Source organism: Camelina sativa, chromosome 4 (assembly GCF_000633955.1).
Source record: "Camelina sativa cultivar DH55 chromosome 4, Cs, whole genome shotgun sequence".
NCBI lineage: Eukaryota > Viridiplantae > Streptophyta > Magnoliopsida > Brassicales > Brassicaceae > Camelina > Camelina sativa.
The window spans coordinates 6,822,989-6,837,381 of NC_025688.1; the positions used below are offsets into that span (position 1 = coordinate 6,822,989).

At 36.7% G+C, this 14,393-nt stretch overlaps 1 pseudogene; it reads right to left on the minus strand.

Annotated features, from left to right (window-relative positions):
- LOC104783625 overlaps nucleotides 1–1,450 on the minus strand; it is a 4,563-nt pseudogene extending 3,113 nt beyond the window's left edge.

The following is a 14,393-nucleotide window of genomic DNA, read 5'->3' on the forward strand; positions in this document are numbered from 1 at the left end:
CTGATTTTGAACATTTGTAGAGTGTGTAAGAACCGATGGGACGAACACATCCTCCACACAAGCTGGTTTCTTCATCGTCTTTGTCTAGGCTCATGAGGTTATGTTCATGAGCGAAATGAGTGATTGTGTTGTCATTATTCCTTTTGAATGGCTCGATATCTTCGACATCTTCTGGTACTCCATCGAGCTCTTCCCCATCCCACACGTCGTCCCTTACTGCGCATAGTGAATGAATAGCATAACAAGGACAAAGAGAACAAGAATAAGCCCCACATGACCAATCAATATCTTCCCAACAAACTCCACATCTCGCTTCTCGAACACCAACAGGATACTTGTACGAAATGCGGTGGTCATGGTGATTGACGTGAATAAGACGTGGTAAATATGCGCACGTTTGATGAATCATGAAATCGCATTGATGACACACATAAGGAGAACGGTCACCTTTTGTCCCACAAGCATCACAAACAAAGGAGATCAGCCTTGGCATGAGTGTGAGTGTATGCTCATGGACCTTCATATTTGAAAGAGAAACTGGTGGAGGATTCTCAATCGCACAAACCAAATCTAGATTGAACTTACACATATCACAATGGTATATGAACCTTCCAGTGTCTTCTCCACATAGATGACATTTTTTGGATCTGTGTAACCAAGAGCTCCTTGGGTAACAAGCTTAAGAAGGTGTCTGCTATGAGACGAGTGAGTTATCTCTGGTGAATTAAGTACGGAGACACATTTCTCATGAACCATGAATCTACAAAGAGGGCAAAGGTAGACATTTCCCGAGGGCAAACCACACACTTCGCATTTCATATCGTCACCACCAAAATAATCAAACATTAATAGAGGATGGTGGTGCCACAGGAAATTCAAATTGGATCCAGCACACATGGCATCAAACATGCAATCGATATCCAAATTAAGTTTGCAATCGTAGCAATGACAAAGAAGGCGCTTTGTATTTTTACCGCAAATATGGCATTTCGGGTCGGTGTGATCAGGAGCTCCGGTTGTGAGAAGCTCAAGACGATGTCCATCATGAGAAGGGTGGTAGAATATATATTGTAATAGATTACAATTAAAATAGATTACTACATGTAGGTTGGGTTGACAAATGAGAATTAGAATTTAGATTTTATAACTATAGTTATATATCAGTTTGAGTTTATAAAGGATAATTAAATTTTAGATTTTATATTTAAACAAGATTATATGTCGATTTGGATTTATTTAAATTAATATATTTTAATTTTTGGTTAATAATTTTTTTAAATATGTATTTTATTTAATATGACATGAAATTATCTGATTGGCTTAAATAAGAAAGGTGAATGTGTTTATAAATTTATATCCACCTTCTTCTGACGATATGACGATCCATCGGTAAATATGATATTCTGAATATAACAAACAGACCTCGGAAGAGGGTGGATGTAACGCCCATGCCCCCCAATGATAAAAGATTTGTGTTTATGTCGGGAATTGGAATAAAACCGATTAAATTCTAGTTGGTTTAGCTAAATCATGGTTTAGAGATTAGTCCAGTTGGTTTTGAAAGTGTTTTATTAAACCAAGTTTAATTATTTATGTGCTCATACGGTTTAATCATCCTAAACCAACCAATAGCCCTAATTTGCTCTTTAAAAAGAAAAGGATGAGCTGGGGTTGACCATCACGTACGAGTGGGAGAGCGGAGCTGTTGGTAATGAAGTGAGAGCGAGAGGGCCGAGGGTTAGTGTTATTGGTGTCGCGTGAGAGGAGAAGAGAAGGCGAGCCGGCCTAGGTGGTAGTGTTGTCGTGGGTTTTAGCTATCCTTGCTGTTGTTGTTGTTCATCACCACGTTAGATCTAATCAATGTTTGGATAAAGAAATAAAAGGCAGAGAACCTGGTTTGGTGATGATGTAAGGAGGAGAGGATTGAGCCGTGTATATATATACGTGTAAGCAGGATAAGCAACGTGAGTCCTAAAGCAAGGGTTGTTGTGCTGTGGGTAGATGTTGTTATCGGAAATTGGAGGGAGACGTGATGGAGAGAATAACGATGGAATCGTGACGAGATGAGAGAGTTGGAGTCATGACGGAGTTGAGAGAGAGACGTGGCGGAGATGGGGAGGCCTCTTGTGGGTCTAGTTAGTCACCTCATGGCTATAGGAAGCTTCATTATTTGTGGGAGAATAAAGCCGTAGTGAACAGAGGTGAAGAGGAGAAAGAAAGTGAGAGAAGGTTAGATAAAGACAGTGTGGAGGAGACAACTTTGGAGGCTCGCTGGCGCCGGATATGACATTAGTTCGGAAAGGTAATGGTACCGCCGTGATTTCCAACAAGCCAAGATTGCATAGCAATTGGCAGATTGTTATTGGGAGTTAAATTGAAGGAGTTATGCTCGTTACTTCTTGGACAAGTTATTGTTGGAAAGGTGGCAAATTGCTGGTAAATGGTGCAATTTATGCTAAGTACAGAACATGAACATTTTCGAGATGGGTTTATGAGGACACCGTTTGGAGGTTGTAACGATGTCCGATCGAGCAGCAACTTTGTGGAGAGACTCGGGGTAGTACAGGCTCCATATCCAACGGTGGAATTGCAAGTTGAACGGTTAGCTTGTGTTTTATTAGAGTGTTATTATAGAGCTTTTGTATGGATTAAATTGTGGTAAATTATATTTCTGGTTGAGCCAATGAGCTTGGTTTAAGCTGGAACCTTGAAGGATCTTCCATGGCTTATGGAGTTAGGTCTTGGTTGTTAGAGAACAAAGGAGGAGCTCAAGAGTGTGGGATTAAAGTTAAGTCAGTGAATCAGAGGGCTCATCAGAGGAGTGTTTCCGTGGCTGGACGAAATAAAGTATTCCAGCCCACCTCTCTTGCTACTCGGTCGCTAGGGGTGGTTGGTTGTGCGAATCAGTAACTAGATGAGGTGGTGTTTGGGATATGTGTTTAAGTGGCTTCTTCAGGTGGATCACGAAGTGATCAGTTGGAGGAGGAATTCGAGTCTATGAATGTAAGATGCTTATGGAGCAGAAGTACGTTTGTATGATTGCTTGTGTGTATAGCCCTAGAAGTTAGTTGGTAGTTACTGAGTATGAGTTAGTTGGATCTAGCTAGTATTTGTGGAAGTTTTTGTAAGTAGCGGTTGTCGCCGGCTGTCTCGCCAAAATTATGGGGTTATGGTGAGCTTGTTTCTCATGTGTCCTGTGTGAGGATTGGGAATCCGAGTGCGGTCGTCATTTTGGTATCAGAGCGTATACGGTCCTAGGATATGTTCTTTACTGAAAATAGACTTGTCTAGGTTGTGGAGACGCAATAAATGTTGAGGAAAAGCATAGACGTGTTGTTGAGGTGATTGATTTATGAGTGATGAAGTAGGAAAATGTTTTATGGAGTAATCCAAGGATTGAAATCCGAGGAGATAAGTTGGAGACTTACTTTGTCGACGGTGATTTAATGCGAATGAGAATATTCGTGGAATTTTTGGTTGAGGCAATGGTTGCCGAAAAGTGATGTTATGAAGCTTCTAGATGGATATCTAGTATTTTAAGTAAATGGTGTGTACAAGTTGGTTGTATTGTGGGTGGCAATGGAATGCTAGGATGAGAGTTGATTTGCGGTGAAAGTTTATGAATGTTTAGATGGAGATCTAACATTCAGACCAATGAGCTTTGAAGTTCAAGGAACTTGCATTATCGGCAAAGATATTGAGATAATGTTTAGTGAAAACACAAACATTCTAGAGTTAGAATGGACAAGTGAGTCTAGATAAGGAAACAATAAACTCAATGAAGTGTCTGATGAAAAATCTAGACGGTGGTCTAGTGATTCTAGAATCTACTGAGTACAAGTTGTTCTAGAATATGAGACTGAGAATTTTGATGCGAAATGGTAAAAGCAAATGAGTTGTCAGAAAGTGAAGTGGGGGAGACTTCACAGGAGATGTGTGGATGGATATGTATAGTTGTTGATCTTACATCATCAGATCATCTGGAACGAAGTAGCCAGACTGAGTAATTCATATTTGGACTAGGGGACTAGTCAGAGAATGCAAGTTTAATTGGAACAAGTAGTATAAGTATGGTTGGAGAGTTGAGATCAAAGAGAGCAAGAGATTGGGAGTGAGGTGTTCTCGCCAAAGACTTGTTTAATGATCAAGAGACTTCTCGGAAGTACTTATGACATGTTTGGGGGTCGGGTACCCGCCAAGGTTTTCTGGAAGTTGGAAGAACTGCTCAGAATCTTGGATAATCATGCTTGACGGGATTGCATGACGGAAACTAGGAGAGCTTGCCGTGATGTTTCTGTTGTGTCGGCTACGGGAACTTAGAGAGTTCGTTAAGATGTGGTTGTTGTTTGCGTGAACAAGGGGAATTCACCTAAGACACGTCTGTGATAGGCGGTTAGTATGTTTTGAGTGGCAAGTATGACATGGTGATGTTGTACATGAGGCAAATTAGGTTGAAAGGGTTCATAAGATGAGTATTTTCTTTATTTGACTTGTGATGTCTTGGAAAATGGAAAGTTTCATAAATATAAAGTTTCCATAAATAGAAAGTTTCTAAAAAAAGAAAGTTTTATGGGAATTAGAACTTCACTATTTTTGGATAGTGTTGTGATCTTTGTGATGATCCTGCGGGATGTTTGCCTAGGTGGCGGTCTTGATGACATTTTGTATCTTGGTACTGAGTGGTCTTGGTGACGCTTGTGCCTTGATAGGGGTCTTAGTGAAGTTTTATATCCTGACGGTGGTCTTGGTGACAGAGATCTTGGTGACGCTTGTCAGTGGTAGTGGTCTTAGTGATGTTTTGTACCCTAACGATGGTCTTGGTGACAGAGTTCTTGGTCATGCTTGTCAGTGGTAGTAATCTTGGGACGCTGGATATCTTGGTGGTGGTCTTAGTGACGCCGGATACCATGGCGGCGGTCCTGGTGACATTGTTTGGCTTTGGTGGCGGTTCTAGGGGATATTTTGTGGTCTTTGTGACATTGATCTTTGTGATATTTTGTGGCCTTAGTGGCGGCCCTTGTGGCAATTGTTGTCCGTAGGACATTGCGATGTTCCAGCGTGAGCCATGTTCGGCCGTAGGAAATTGCGACATTCCTGCGTGAGCCATAGAGGTAGTTCTAGCCAGCGTGATACTCGGGCGAGCTCAGTCTTATAACTCTAGAGATATGAGATCTCAAACAACTCATGAGGGGACAGTTAGGTTCCTGAGTACCATTTAGCTTAAAGAACTTTGTGATCTGAGAGTTTCAATGGTATATCGACTTCGGGTGACGATCCGAAGGCGCGCTGTAAAATTAATATCCAAATTCATATCCGCTCAATCAGATGTCTGGTTTTTTGGATCGGATTCGGGTATCCGCCGGATCCGAATATTTAGTCTAAGGCCTAGCAGAAACTATCCATGTAAGTTTGAGTCAATGATTGTTTAAGCAAAATCAATTAACTCAATCCCCACTATTATATAATAGTACTATTACATTGTCCATTGTTGTTAATGCAAGTGATTAATATATGGTCATTGGTCAGCAGCAGAAGACCCAATAAATTTTAAAATTACGAATTCTGTGTGTTTAACCCAGTAATAATTCGCCCTGAGACATATTATCCGAGATCTGGTATCCGATCCGGGATCCGCTCCTATCCGCTCTGAAAAATTGGATATCCGGGTGGGCGGATCCGGATTCGGATAGTAAAATTATGTATCCAGGCGGATCCAGATCCGGATCCAGATCCGGATCCGGATAATATAAAATTTTATAACCGGATATCCGGATCCGTATATATAGACATATAAATATATAAATGTTGGGCTTCTATACTTATGTATATTATGTTGGGCCTGTTAGTAAAGCCCACATACTAAAAACTATAAACTGAAGAAACAAAATAAGAGTCCAATTGATATATTAATGTTTTTTAGATATTAGGGCTTCACGCCTTCACCCTCACTTCGCCGATCTGTATTCTTTTTTCTTCTTCTTCTCCTTTTCGCCATTAACAACCACTTCTTCATCTTCCCATGACCAATTTTGGCGATGCAAATGATGAAAACGTAAGTCGTGAAGAACTGTCTGACGGTGCTTTTGCTGTGAAGAATGAAAGAGACAAAGAATTTTTTTTCTCTCGGATCCGGATATCCGCCGGATATTCTGGTTTTAAACGGATCTCCAAAAACCGAATATCCGAGTAGACGGATCTGGATACGGATATCAAAACTACAAATCCGACCGGATACGGATCGGAGCCGGATACACTCAATTTTGCCGAATATCCGGCTCCGTCTCAGGGCTAGTAATAATATGTGGTAATGTGTAAGATGGTTTTAGATTTAACGTGATAAAGTATCATTTTAATAAAATAAAATAAAAAGCCGCATGATCTTTAATGGTTTGTTGTTTTCCCTCTGGAAATAAATGATTATTTACACTTTTACAACCCATAACAACAAAACCAAAGGACAAACAAACAAAATTCTTTAAAAAAAAACATGCTATTATTATTAGGAATTGTATCCTAACACACTTTTGTAAAAAATAAAAATAACATTCTAACATACTTTTTTATAGTGTTTTACTTTCTTGCCCTCTAACTATCTCTCTAAACACATTACTATATAGTTTCATCTTTATTTTATTTTCTACTTCATTTCCTTTATCTTTGTTTCTTACCCTCTCTAACTATCTCTCCATCTCCAAACAATTTTTATTTTATCTTTGATATATTTGTTTGAATAATCTCAAGTGGTGATTAGAATGTGTTTGTAGCTCCGATTTAATAATATATATTCCTTAACCACATTTATATCTTTCTTAATTTTGCATTTTTGATATATTTATCATCCACAAAATCAAATTCAGATGCTTATATGTTTATGATTATTTAGGTTTATGTTCAATATATATAATGTCATCCATGAAATCATGTCCATACGTTATTGACCATAAGATAAAAGCATAAAGATTTTCTAGAAGAAATAAGCAAAATGGTGCATTATGTCATACAAATCATGAACATGTGGACATGTTTAGATGGACATTTCTAGTTAACACTTGGTTAGAGAGTTTCTTCAAGAAAATCTTTCTCTTAAACTCAAAGGATTGACACGCCAGATTCCAAGTGTTTCTAGCACAAAACCAGCGATTTAATTTCCAAATCATTCTTTACCATTTAAGAACAACGTCAATGACTTTGAAAATTTATAAAGAATGTAATACAAGAAGTAAAAAAATTAGCCTAATTTAAGGTTCAGGATTTATAGGTTGGAGTAGGTTAGGTCAATTTCATGTTTTCTAGTTAAGATGTTCAGATTCGGCTACTTTTGTTAAGATTGAAATTAAATTTATGATTATGGTTTATGGTCTAAAGTTTAGAATTTAGGCTTTAGGATTTAGGGTTTAGGGCTTAGAGGTTTAGGGTTTAGTATAGGATATAATGAACGGTTTCATGTTTAGGATTTTAGGGAATACTATGAGGCTAAAATTGTTTGATAGATAACAATGACTACTTAACTAGAAAACAAGTAGTTTTTAGTGAACATGTATAACTCATCGTCCATGTGGGCTTGATTTTATGGATATGAAAGATTAAAATCTTTTGATAGTTAACCATGACTACTTTACCAAACCAAAAGTTGTTTGATTATTTAGGTATTCATATGTTTTTTTCTCTGATCATCCAAAAATAAGTATCCATCTATGTATGTTAGCAATCCACATAATAGCGAACAACATTAATGAATTTGGAAATTTGTAAAGAATGTAATACAAAAAGTCAAAAAATTGGCATAATTTAAGGTTCAAGGTTTACAGGTTGGGGTAGGTCAATTTCATGTTTTCTAGTAAAAATCTTCAGATTTTGCTACATTTGTTATAATTATAAATTCCGATTTTTATATTATGAAATCTATATATCCCAAAGATCATCTAAATTTTATCTAATTCAACCATGAACATTTTCTTAGAAAAGAAGAAACCCTAACCTTGATTCATTGCTTGATTATGATGGATCCAAGTGTTCAAATTGATTTTCTCCTCCCTTTTAACCTTTCTCTCTTATGATTCCTTTGATGGACAAGGAATCCACACTATTCTATCTTTCTATTTTCCTTTTGTTGTTTTTGTTTTGTTACCACCATATTAACATGATGTTCGTTCACTTCTTATATGTGACGAAACGTCACTAGTGAACCCACGTGATCATTCACATAACCATCACCTACTTTAACAGCCACTTATGTATAATGACCTTTCATGTAATTAATATAATACTTTAGATTAATTACACGTTATCATATATAAGAATACCATAGAAAGATGTTAACTATATATATTGGTAAAGAAGGAGGGTTATCAATACACCCAATTCTAATCATTAATCGAAACCGATTCATCACGGTATCGTCTTATATATTAGAATTTATAAACGTTAATATGAACTTGAACTTTATAATTAAACCGAAAGACACATAGGCCACATAGAATATAAAATATTCTTACATTTTCCCACTTGGTTTTTGTGTCAACTTAATGGTTTAATAACTTTAATGCGCACTTTAATATCAAGTTCTTTTAACCTTTAATGACTTAAATAAAATCAAACTGATCGAATCGTGGCGGTCACACGTCATTGAACGACATGCTCCCTTCCATGTATCACAAATCAATTCCAATTTTATATTATTCTTTTATATTGAGAAGAACCATAAATGTGTACACATACTTTAATGATAACATGTTTAATAAAAAACAGAAACATAACTTTAAGTGAATTCGTAGTGTCTCATACATAATACGCATCCTATAATCAAAACAGCAAAGTCTTATCTATAACACTCATATGCTCTACATGGCCAATGAACACATTGGGTGGTAATCCCTTAGTTAGCGGATCTGTAACCATTAATTCCGTCCTTGTATGCTCAAAAGACACTCTATGTTTCCGTACTTCTTCTTTGATAAACAAGTACTTTATCTCCATGTGTTTGGCACCTTTCGAGTATTTGTCATTCTTTGAAAAGAAGACAACTGTGGAATTATCATAGTAAATTCCCAGCGGTTTCTCTATGTTGTCGACAATCCGAAGCCCCGAGATAAAGTTCTGCAGCCACAATGAATGAACTTTGGCCTCAAAGCATGCCACAAATTCGGCCTCCATAGTGGAAGAAGCAGTGACAGACTGTTTTCCACTTTTCCACGATATTGCTCCTCTAGCTAACAAGAACAAATATCCAAACGTCGATTTCCTACTATCAACGCATTCGACATAGTCTGAATCTGAATATCCAATTACCTCAAGGTAATCAGATCTCCTGTATGTAAGCATGAACTCTTTGGTGCCTTGCAAGTACTTGAGAACCTTCTTTGCAGCCTTCCAGTGGTCCATTCCGGGATTACTTTGATATCTACTCAACATACCAACAACAAAACTGATATCTGGTCGAGTACATGTCTGAACATAGTTCAAACTCCCAAACACTGATTCATAAGGAATTCTTTCCATTTCGTTATGTTCCAATTCATTTCTTGGACATTGCATTTTACTTAACTTGTCCTCTTTCTGAATTGGAATTTTACTAGCAGAGCATTCACTCATTCTATATCTCTCTAAGACCTTATTGATATATCCTTTCTGAGACAAACTTAGCAATTCTTCTGATCTATATCTCGAATTATTTTTTTACCCGATCACATAAGATGCCTCACCCATGTCTTTCATTTCAAAGTTCTTAGATAGATATTTCTTTATATCATGTAGCATACCCATATCATTCGCAGCAAGCCAAATATCAGCAACATATAAGACTAAAAGTACAAACTTGCTCCCACTGATTTTTGTGTAGATAAATCGGTCAATAACCTCTACAAACCCATATGACGTAATGGTATCATTAAATTTCAAATACTATTGTCTGGAAGCTTGTTTAAGTCCATAAATTGAGTTTTTCAGCTTACACACCAGATGTTCATTTCCTGTGGCCACAAACCCTTCAGGCTGATCCATATATACTTCTTCCTCAAGCTCACCATTCAGAAAGGCGGTTTTCACATCCATTTGGTGAAGCTCCATATCATAATGAGCCACCAAAGCAAAAACAATTCTAAGATAATCCTTCTTTGAAACTAGAGAGAAGGTCTCTTTATAGTCAATGCCATCTTTTTGGATGAAACCTTTGGCAACAAGGCGAGCCTTGTATCTTTTAATGTTACCTTTCGAGTCGCGTTTAGTCTTAAATACCCATTTAGAACCAAAGCTTTTGAAACCGTTTAACAATTCTACTAAGTCCCAAACATTATTATCACCTATAGATTTTTTTTCTTCTTTCGCGGTAATAGACCATTTTTCAGAATTGTCACTTTCCATGGCTTTTCGGAATGTGTTCAGGTCTTCGTCAATGCTTAAGTCACATTCACTTTCAACAACATAAACCACATGGTCATTTGAAATGGCAGATCTTCGGTTCCTTCCAGATCGCTTTAATGGTTCTTGTGGTACACCATTTTCTTCGTGAATAGCGACAGGTTCATTAAATGTCCCTTCATCTATTGGGATTGGTACATCATCATGTTTTTCTATTGTCTCATTTGACTGTACTAAAACAATAGGAAACAACCTTAGGTGTGACAACAGGTGAAGAAACTTCAACCTGAACTTCTTGAATGTCCACCTTTCTTGGTTCACCACTCCCACTAGTTTGACCATTTTCAATGAACCTAGCATTTCCCGTTTCAACTATTCTTGTACTATGCTTTGGACAGTAAAATACATATCCCTTTGATTTTTCCGGATAGCCAATAAAGAAGCCATTGATAGTCCTCGAATCTTCTTTTCATGTGGATTATATGGCTTTACTTCTGCTGGACATCCCCAAACACGTAAATGTCTTAAGCTAGGTTTCCTTCCCGTCCACAGTTCAAAAGGATTCTTAGGAACTGCCTTACTAGGAACCCGGTTTAAGACATATGTTGCAGTCTTTAATGCATATGTCCACAACGAAAGGGGTAAAGAACTATTACTTATCATGCTCCTAACCATTTTCATTAAAGTATGATTCCATCTCTCAGCTACACCATTCTCCTGAGGAGTATACCAGGCATTGTATATTGTGCACAAATGCTTCTACTCTCAAGTACCTTTGTAAATGGACCAGGACATTGTCCATTTTCTATAAATTTTCCATAAAACTCACCACCTCTATCAGACCTCACTACTTTCACTTTTCTATCTAATTGCCTTTCCACCTCATTAATGAATAGCTTTAGGATATTCACAGACTGAAATTTTTCATAAGGCATGTAAGTATAACCATAATGTGAGTAATCATCAATAAAGGTGATAAAGTATTATTCACCGCTCCAAGATCGAGCATCAAACGGACCACATATATTTGTGTGAATTAACTCAAGAACTTGAGTACTTCTTGTGGCTGGTGTCTTTGTAATGTTTTTAGTCTGCTTACCTTTCATGCAATCTACACATACATCTAGATCACTAAAATCCAAGTGAGGAAGAATTTCATTCTTTACCAACCTCATAATTCTTTCCTTGGAAATGTGACCTAGTCTTTGATGCCACAAGAAAGTTGAACTTTCATTAGATGCACGACGCTTAATGCCTAGACTTTCAATATTAAACAAAGATTCAGAAAACTTTATATCAAGATTGAAACGATAAAATGAATCAAACAAAGTACCACTTCCATTAAGGTAATCATTTCTGTACAATGAGAAAACACCGTGTCCAATCTTAAAAACAAAACCTAAATCATCCAACCTACTAACAAAAACAAGATTTCTAGCACATTCAGGTACATAGAGACACCCTTCAAGATCTACATGACATCTAGTGTCCAAGATCAACTTATTAGTCCCAATGCCTTCAATTTGTGCCTTCATTATGTTTCCCATGAACAAGAATTGTTCAGGTCCTCTTATGGGTTGAATCGAACTGAATCCCTGTTTAATATGAGACACATGAGTAGTAGCACCAGTATTTAACCACCAAGTATTTTTAGCCAATTCGACAAGGTTCAGTTCAGAGAAAACATAAATATGTTGCGTACCTTTCTTTTCGAACCAAGCCTTTCTTTTCAAACTAAGCCTTTCTTTTCGGACAATCTTTCTTGAAGTATCCCATTTTCTTGTAAAAAAAACACTTCCTTTCCTTCTGGATTTGACTTTCGGGACCTTTCATGAAAGCTTTATCCTTCATCTTGTCCTTCCTACTTGGTTTTTCCTTATTGCTACTAACATTTCCATAGCCCACAAGATTGAAAACATGATCCTTCATTTTCTTAATTCTCCCTTCCTCTTGAACCAACATAGCCTTTAACTCCTTAAAGTCCCATTTATCTTTAATGGTGTTGTAATTTACCTAGAACAAGCTAAACTCAAAAGGTAGAGAGTTCATAATGAATTGGACCAAGAAATTCTCATGAACTTCCATTCCCAAGGTTGACAACCTTGCTGCCAAGTCAAATTTTTTTCGTAGTAAGCTCATTCATGATCATGAATTAGCTGAGACCAGTCAAATTTTTTTCGTAGTAAGCTCATTCATGAGACCTCCTACAATCGACTTGTCAGCCAAATCAGATTGTGAACACTCCTTAATTTTCTCTATGAATTCACTTGCTTTCTCTGTCTTAGGCATAGATGGCTTAACACTTTCTACCATCGTCATTCTCATGAGGTTCAAACTCAGCCTGTTAGATCGCTCCCAAATCTCATAACGAGATTTTTCAGTTTCGGAGCTATCTGCTGTAATGGCTGCAGGTTCCTCATTTGTTAGTATTGTAGAGTCCAAAGCCATTATACCCAATGCAAACCGGATCTGATCGGACCATTCACCGTCATTCAGCCTATTGCACTTTACGACAGAGTTAGCAGATGCATACAAGTTTGAAGAAGCTACACTGACACTTTTACACAGATTCTTTAGGCCTAACTTAAATTTAATACATGAATTTAAATAACCTTTGAGCAATATTTAAACACAAACACTTTTAATGATGCTAAATTTATAATTTTATAATTAACCAAATCACATATTCATCAAATAAATTTGTTACCTTTGGGTATATTGACTATATTGAAAATGATTAATTCTTTTAATATTAACTATATTCAATGATCCACTTTTGGGTGATCTACAAAAATATATATAACAAAATAATTAATCAATCAAAACTTTTATGTCATTTTTAGCATCTCTTTAATCATGATCAATTAAGAAATCTTTTAAAAAATTTACAGTGCCTTCGATGACTAACAAGTTATATACATATAAACACTAAAATATTTAATTATTTATTTGGTATATATTATTTTATATTATGTTAATATTACATAACTCAAATTACCCGATTATTAACATAAACTAAAAAGTTTGCAGCGGAAGCAAACTACAACTGTTAATCGTGACTTTACGACTGCGCTAATTGTGTGTTCAACATAAAGAATAACCGGTTATCTATTAACACCACCACACATCAAAGAACATAACTGATGCAACAACCGTAATCATGCACGACATAATTGATGCACAACATCAACACTACAAGAAAACAACCGATTTGCGATGGAAGAATTTCTTGCAAGTTCCTCGCAAATAAACAATCGCAAGGGATTTGCGAGAAACAACAATTCCTCGCAAATCGCGTCTCGCAAATTAAATATATCGCAAATCCCTCACAATTTTTGCGAGGAACTTTTTCCCTCGCAAAGTCCTCGCAAATTGCGAGGACCACACTCCTCGCACATCCCTAGCCGTTTGCGAGACACCTCCTGACTCGCAAATCTGAAGCAATTTGCGAGGAATAAAATCCATCGCAAATACATTGCAAGATTCAACCCTCGCAAATTTTAAAATGAAATATAGGTTTGCAAATTCTGGATTAAATTGAAATTAATCTCGAATTAGAAAATATAATGAATTAGGAATGAAAATTGAATTGAAAATATATTAAAATTAAATTGAAATTAAAATTAAAATTAGGAATAGAAGATATAAAAATTAAAATTAAAGTTAACTTGTCATGACAAAAAATTTACATTACAAAACATAGTCTTTAATTAAGAAAATTAAGAGAGATGATAAAAGGAAGAGTAATTAAAAAGATTGAGAAAGAGAGGTGATGTTTCTGGCATTACTTCCGCTACCGGCATTGGTTTCTGTTCCATCGGTGTTGCCCTCTTCTCCGGCTACTGGTGTTGCCGTCGGTGTTGCCATCGATGTTGCCATTGTCTTGTTTCGAAACTTTGCAGCAAACTCAGGATCTTTTTCAGCAAGATAGTCGAAATAAGCATCATAGCTATGCATCCTTTGTGCACTCTCTTGGATTTGACTCGCTTGAGTCTGAATACATTCCTCAGCAGCAGCTAGTTTCTGAGCCAAAATGA